Source organism: Mytilus californianus, unplaced genomic scaffold, assembly GCF_021869535.1.
Source record: "Mytilus californianus isolate M0D057914Y unplaced genomic scaffold, xbMytCali1.0.p SCAF_18, whole genome shotgun sequence".
Taxonomy (NCBI): Eukaryota; Metazoa; Mollusca; class Bivalvia; order Mytilida; family Mytilidae; genus Mytilus; species Mytilus californianus.
Genome location: NW_026262666.1, coordinates 11481580 through 11488002, shown reverse-complemented (window position 1 = coordinate 11488002; position 6423 = coordinate 11481580). Strand labels below are relative to the sequence as shown.

General features: G+C 34.2%; 1 long non-coding RNA gene across 1 annotated transcript; it reads left to right on the top strand.

Moving 5' to 3' along the window:
- Positions 1–240: 240 nt before the first annotated feature.
- On the top strand, positions 241–6201 carry LOC127726740 (uncharacterized). The gene is made up of 2 exons (XR_007993665.1): positions 241–411; positions 5586–6201. It is a non-coding gene; the product is annotated as an uncharacterized LOC127726740 (long non-coding RNA).
- Positions 6202–6423: the final 222 nt, after the last annotated feature.

Here is a 6423-nt window from a genome sequence, read left to right as displayed (position 1 = left end):
GAGCTGATAAACAAAACAACGTCAGCCAATCAGAAGACGCGTTACATCCAAGATTAAATTATTACCAGTTACACTGAGATATTCAACTTCCCTTTGTCTGTTTGTTAATCATGTTAATGGTGAAAGTCACTAATAAAGCTACCTTGATCTTGATATAAAATGGAAATGAAAACAATGTTATCTTATTGTCTCTGTGTAACAATATCCACTAGAGACCAAAACCATGATAATTCTATTTAAAGGGCTCGACCATTAAATCGCGTTATCAGAGGAAGACCAGCAATAGTTCATTAGCGGGTCAAAGCAGACGCGCATGTCTAAATTTATTACACTACATATAAATTAACTGTTCTTGCACTCCTCATCACAAATTTTGCAAACGCTATCTTCAAGGATTTATATTGATTTAAGGTCAGATTATTGAGTTAATTTAGTATACACATGATTACTTGATATTTAATTTTAATACATTCAATCGATTTTATTTGTTTATGTTTATTATATGCCTATATAACGAATTGTGATGTTTGATTTAATTCAATTTTTAGTTTCATTCATATTATTGCTTTGTCTTTTATTGAGGCATCTAATGTTGATGCTATCTATGCTAATTACATTTTGTTATGCAGATTATTCTGGTAGCTTCCTATTATCAGGTATGTAATTTATACTAAATATTCGATGCGCGCTGAGAGTCATCTAATATCGCTAGACAATACAATTATCCATGGTACACCTAATTGTTATTTGATGTTGTGAATTATTTCAGTGAATTATATTTAACTAGGCTTCCGTTAAGAAATATTCGGTAAATGCTTTAAATTGACATTTGATTAATTGATTTATTATCAATTCTTTTCCGTCATAGATATTGCGTTGTTCATTTCATGTTTACTTTTATATTTAGTTATACATATATTTTAAGATTGACGACTATTATTATTTTTATTTATACTGTGTTCATTTATTGGAAGGTTAGTGATGCCTAGGGGAAAAACTGTCGCGAGGGGAAAAGGCGTTAAAAGAAGTAGAACAGCCCGTGTTACTGAGAATGACAGGACAGCTGCACCGTCCCAAACAGAACATGATGTAGTGCCGCCCCGGATGCAATTTCCAACATCTAATGCACCAGGACCATCTACCATGTCTAACAGTTCAGTGGATTTGCCGAATAATGAAGAGTCCGTAATGCCTGTGTATTCACAAAACATCAATGAACAAGGTACATTTCAAAATTTTGAATCTAATATCAATTCTGTACATGAAATTCCCAGCATCAGCAATGATTTGGGTAATAATGTTTCGAGCAATATCAGATAAAAAATCTTAAATGGTGAATATATTGATCTGGGTTGTTTATTGTCGAACCCAGTACCTATTGATGATAATTCTAATACTTTAATAATAAAAGATGGTGTTCTACAATCTAAACCAAAAGCATCAACAGTAAAGATTAATAATATTAGTCAGTGGACTGATGCATTTCTGATTTTTATTGATATTTATTTGTCAAGTCATTTGGGAGAGGCAAGAGGGCTTCTGAAATACATGAGTAACATACGACTGGGAGCTAGTAGGGTTCCCGGTTTAGGCTGGAAGAGGTACGACGAGCAATTCCGTTTAAAAAAAATAAGTTGCCGTCTTGTAACTGGGGAACAGTTGATTTAGAGCTTTGGGTACTCTTCATGTATGATGATAACACACAAAATAACCAAAACCATGTAACTAATGTGTATAAGTGTTATGATTATAACAATGGCTCCTGTACTAGGCCTAACTGTCATTATTCACATAGTTGTTTACGTTGTACAGGTATTCACCCATCGGTAAACTGTACACGATTTTATGGTGCTCAGACAAATTCTAATTTTAGGCGTGGTCCAAGATTCGCTGCTGGACAACCAAATAACAGTTTGCAACGAGGCTCGAGTGCTAATCCAAGGGCAGCTGTCAGATTCCAGCGACCAGCTTTCCACGGTTCATTCAATCGCTAATACGCCAATTAAATTTGATGTTCTTTGCAAGTTTTTGGGAAATTATAGTAATAAAATAGTCGCTTCGGAATTATATTTGGGATTTTTGGAAGGTTTTCGTCTAAATTATACTGGACCTAGGATGACTACTGATTGTAGAAATCTAGTTTCTGTTTTTGGCAATGAAGTTGAAGTTGCAAAAACATTATTGAAAGAAATTAATTTGGGTAGAATAGCTGGCCCCTTTAACAATATACCACTTTTTAATCTAATATTGTCTCCGATTGGCTTATGTCCTAAAAGGATGGTTCTAGGAGGCTTATACAGCATTTATCGTTTCCAAACGGTTTAAGCGTAAATGATTATATTGATAAGGGCTTGTGTTCTGTGACTTATACGCCGTTTGACCACGCACTAGATATGGTGGGTAGCCAAGGAAAGTTCGCCCTAATTGGAAAAAAAGATATCAGCTCGGCATTTAGGCTTTTACCAGTAAACCCGGATGATCTCGAGTTATTGGGTTTCAAATTTTTGGACTTTTACTTCGTGGACCGCTGTTTGCCTCAAGGTTGAAGTTTATCTTGTGCAACATTTGAGAAATTCTCAACATTTTTCGAATGTATCTTTAAAAACAAAACGGGATCGGATAGTGTTATACACTACTTAGATGATTTTTTGTTTGCAGGCCCGGGGGCTGATTCAACTTGCCTTAACCTGATGAGTGAAATTGATTGTTTATGTGATCACTTAGGAGTTCCTTTGGCACATGACAAGACCGTCGGTCCAACTCATGTTCTTACTTTTTTGGGGCTTGAAATTAATACAATTGAAATGTCAGTAAAAATTCCCCAAGAGAAATTGCTAAAATTGAAAACAATAATTTCAAACTTGTTAGGCAAAAAAAGAACAACATTATGTGTTCTCAAGTCTTTTACAGGCATTTTGAATTTTTGTTCGCGAGTGATCCCTACGGGTAGGGCATTCAACAGACGCTTTTATGATGCAATGTCAGGAATATCAAATCCTCGGCACCATATAAGGCTCACTGCGTCAATTAAGGAAGACATAAGGCTGTGGTCGTTATTTTTAGATTGTTTTAATGGCAAATTTTATTTTCCCGATTCCGATTGGATATCAAATGTTGATATGGAGTTATTTACTGATAGTGCTGGGACTGCATTTGGTGGATGTGCTTCGTATTTACACCCTAATTAGGCTTTCTTTCCTTGGCCGTCATTTTGGTTAGGTTGCGATATATTAAAGGACATTACATTTTTAGAGTTATTACCTATTGTATTAGCCTTTCATTTGTGGTATGAGACCTTTGCGAATAAAAAAATTATCTTACACGTTGACAATAAAGCACTTGTTCATATCTTGAATTCTAAAACGTCTAGATCATAAAGGGTAATGCATATTCTTCGTCCTTTAGTCTTAAAAGCTATGGTTTATAATATTCAGTTCAAAGCAATGCATATTACATCAAATAAAAACTGTATTGCGGATGCAATTTCTCGCCAACAGTGGGCACGGTTTCGTCGCATGTCTCCAGAGGCTCTACAAGAACCAGAAAAGGTCCCACAGTCTTTTCTACAAGTGATCTCAAATTTGAATCCAACAAGTTGTTAACGGCGTCAATCTCACCAAACACAAGTGACACTTATGAAACTGCTGTCAGGTCATTTGATCAATTTAGATCTTCACACGGACATGCCATTGTTTGGCCACCCTCACTTAATGTTATCTGTAACTTTATAGCATATTTATCTGTGCGAGGTTATGCTCCGTCTACTGTCAAGTCTTATATTTTTGGTATAGCCTTTAAATGTAAAATGTTAAATATTACTGATAACACTCAAAATTTTATAATTAAGAAAATGTTAATTGGAATGGAAAGGCTTGACAAACGAGCGGATTCAAGATTGCCAATTACGCCACAGATTTTAGATAAATTGATTTCACTATTACCATCTGTATGTCTCTCACAGTATGAGACCTTATTGTTTTCGGGGTTGTTTAGTTTGGCCTATTTCGGCTTTTTCAGGATAGGGGAATTAGTAGTCAATAAATCACTGGCACATTCTTACACTTTGTCGTTAGATGATTTTAGTTTTTCGGAAAATAACGTTTCTATCAACCTAAAATTTTCAAAAACTGATCAGTTAGGCAAAGGTAGTTTAATAATTATACCTTCAATTAATTCTCATGTATGTCCTGATCATTTATTAAAGAGATATTTTATCGCCAGGCCCAAAAGTATTGGTCCTGCATTCATACACTTCGGTGGAAACTATGTTACACGTTATCAGTTTAACGCTGTTCTAAAGAAAGCTCTGAATGTGGCGAATATTACATCGGATAATTTTCAAAGTCATAGTTTTAGGATCGGAGCTGCATCTCAGTCTTCGAAAATGGGGTTTTCTGATGATGAAATTCAGGATTTTGGCCGTTGGGAATCGAAAGCTTATAAAAGATATATCAGAATACCAACGCTAAAGTTAGCAAGTCAAATTTAATATGTGTCATCATTTATTTGTTTGTATATATTGTACATTATTAATTTGAAATTTGAATACTCGCCTGATCGTCACTTTAAGACTTTCAGGTCAACAAAAGAGTGTTTGGTTGGTGGGTTCTTCAATCATCAAACATGCATTTGTACATGCTAGAAGGTCTGTCGATGGTGTAAATTTAGGTTTGGAACGAATAAAAACTTTTAGACGGTGTTCATTTATCAGATATCGGAAATGATTTGTTTTTGTATAGGTTACAGCAAGGTTGATTTGACATTATAAAATTTTCACATACAATTTGTCCACAAAACGGCGAAGTAGGTCCATGGCTTCGGGAATCTGTTAGCTTGTAGTTACGGCGGTCAGATTCCTTAACATACAGGTTTTTTATTTTTAAATAAATCACCTTCATAGTACTGGTTGGCGGTAACAATTTTCGAAACATTCTGTTATGACAGAAATTTTCGAATTTGTTTAGTGGCGGACTTTATAGGCTGCACCAGTACCGATAAACTTGATTTATTATTATTTAATTTAGAACATTTATCCATCTAATCTTCATTTACACTTCAAACGTAGTTTCTCATGTTTATTTGGACATTTGTTGCCAGGGTTCAATTTGCACACTATTAATTCATAATTTCATTACATTTTAGTTTTATTTCAATTTTAATAGTTTCTCATGTTTATTTGGACATTTGTTGCCAGGGTTCAATTTGCACACTATTAATTCATAATTTCATTACATTTTAGTTTTATTTCAATTTTAATTATCTATTCTATTTTAAAGATTTGATTTGCAATTTTAATTTACGGTTACCCAAAGACCCTTTGTTCATGGGTTGGTAACCGACAGAAGCCGTGATCTTACTTCGCCAATAAATATATATTATTCTTAACATGTGTTATCTCTTATAATTTTATTTAAAGGACTCGACCATTAAATCGCGTTATCAGTGGAATACCAGCAATAGTTCATTAGCGGGTCAAAGCAGACGCGCATGTCTAAATTTATTACACTACATATACATTAACTGTTCTTGCACTCCTCATCACAAATTTTGCAAACGCTATCTTCAAGGATTTATATTGATTTAAGGTCAGATTATTGAGTTAATTTAGTATACACATGATTACTTGATACCCACCCAGCCTCTCCCTTTATTTTCGATACTGCTGTTTTTGTTTTTATTTTACAGATTTATGTGTGTTGTCTGTACATATACTTCAACTTTAACGAAAACCTGTCACGGCTTTTGGATCTGTTTGTGTTTATGTAAACACAAATAACCGAACTATGACCTCCATATGGTGAAGTGATAATGTATTGACAATAATAATGCACTGATCAAAGATGATGTTATGACCGTCTGTTGCCAGAGGTCATGGACGGCGGACTTTATAGGCTGCACCAGTACCGATAAACTTGATTTATTATTATTTAATTTAGAACATTAATCCATCTAATCTTCATTTACACTTCAAACGTAGTTTCTCATGTTGATTTGGACATCTGTTGCCAGGGTTCAATTCAGCACACTATTAATTCATAATTTCATTACATTTTAGTTTAATTTCAATTTTAATTATCTACTCTATTTTAAAGATTTGATTTGCAATTTTAATTTACGGTAACCCAAAGACCCTTTGTTCATGGGTTGGTAACCGACAGAAGCCGTGATCTTACTTCGCCAATAAATATATATTATTCTTAACATGTGTAATCTCTTATAATAAGAATTTATATGTCAACGTACGGCTGGCAAAATTCATATTTTAAATGGTCTTGACATGACATAGTATCAAACACATAAAAACTGAAAATCAAAGGTCGTATTTATAAAAATAAATATATGACATACAACAACCAACGACAACTCCCGAATTTGATGCTCGTGATTTGAGACACTGCAAACATGTCTGCAAACGCTCAATCC